Here is a 1,441-nt window from a genome sequence, read left to right as displayed (position 1 = left end):
AGAGACACAGTGAGGACGAGTGAGACAGAGACACAGTGAGGACAGTTCACAGAGACACAGTGAGGACGAGTGAGACAGACACAGTGAGGACGAGTGAGACAGAGACACAGTGAGGACGTGTGAGACAGAGACACAGTGAGGACAGTTCACAGAGACACAGTGAGGACGAGTGAGACAGAGACACAGTGAGGACGAGTGAGACAGAGACACAGTGAGGACGTGTGAGACACAGACACAGTGAGGACGAGTGAGACAGAGACACAGTGAGGACGAGTGAGACAGACACAGTGAGGACGAGTGAGACAGAGACACTGTGAGGACGTGTGAGACAGAGACACAGTGAGGACGTGTGAGACAGAGACACAGTGAGGACGAGTGAGACAGAGACACTGTGAGGACGTGTGAGACAGAGACACAGTGAGGACGAGTGAGACAGAAACACAGTGAGGACGAGTGAGACAGAAACACAGTGAGGACGAGTGAGACTGAAGGAGGTTCAACCAGTTGTTCATGAACCAGAACCATGAGAGTACCCACAACAATCAAGTATCTCCAATTTTTGTCTGAAATTAGTTTCTCAAGAGAAAAGTGTATTTTATTCTTAATTAAAATTGCCACGCCTCTGGCCCTAGAATCAAAGGTTGAATGAAATATGTGATTTACCCATGGAGTTTTTAGCCTGTTTTGGTCTCGGATTCGCAGATGAGTCTCCTGAAGAAAAATGATATCTGCATGGAGATGTTTTAATGGTTGGGAACCCGAGATCTTTCCCTGGACTGTTCAGTCCCTTCAGATTACAGGACAGGAATCTAACCGTACTACTCACTGTGCTAGGACCAAACGTAGATGAAAAGATGAGAATATGACAAGTTGACAGGTCTTATTATCATGGTGAGTAAAATAAAGAAAGAAAATAAATAGCAGCAGCAACTCCACCTTCCAAACCACCCACCCACTTGGCCCCACTCCCACCAGGGTGAGCACAGTACATCCCAAATAACTTGAACTTCCTAGCCCAAACTCCTTCAGCACAGCAATAATAACAGCTCCGTAGAACATGCACCTGTAAGAATCACATACATGTATCCCAGTATTAAAAAAACATATCCAGTATCTCTTATTGGTCCAAAAGATAAAATTAAAAAATAAGTCTCTTATTAGTTAAAAAAATAAATAAAACATTTCGATTATCACATTAGTTCAAAATGCAAGCAGAAACTAGAGTTATGGGGTATGCAAACTGAGTATTCAACAAACAAACAAACAAACAAACAAACAAACAAACAAACAAACAAAAAGTTTATATATTTAAAGAGCACTTTACATTATGAAGACAGAAAATGGTACATCTCTGTATTTCTCCAGTTCTTTAGAAATGAACAAATGCTGCAGTCATTTGACCTGGAACAGTATGAAGTTGCTTTAGTCTCTTTGCTTATAT

Source organism: Nematolebias whitei, chromosome 12, assembly GCF_014905685.2.
Source record: "Nematolebias whitei isolate Nwh7 chromosome 12, NemWhi1, whole genome shotgun sequence".
NCBI classification, from domain to species: Eukaryota; Metazoa; Chordata; class Actinopteri; order Cyprinodontiformes; family Rivulidae; genus Nematolebias; species Nematolebias whitei.
The sequence above is the reverse complement of the archived record's forward strand: the minus strand, read 5'-3'. Positions refer to the sequence as shown.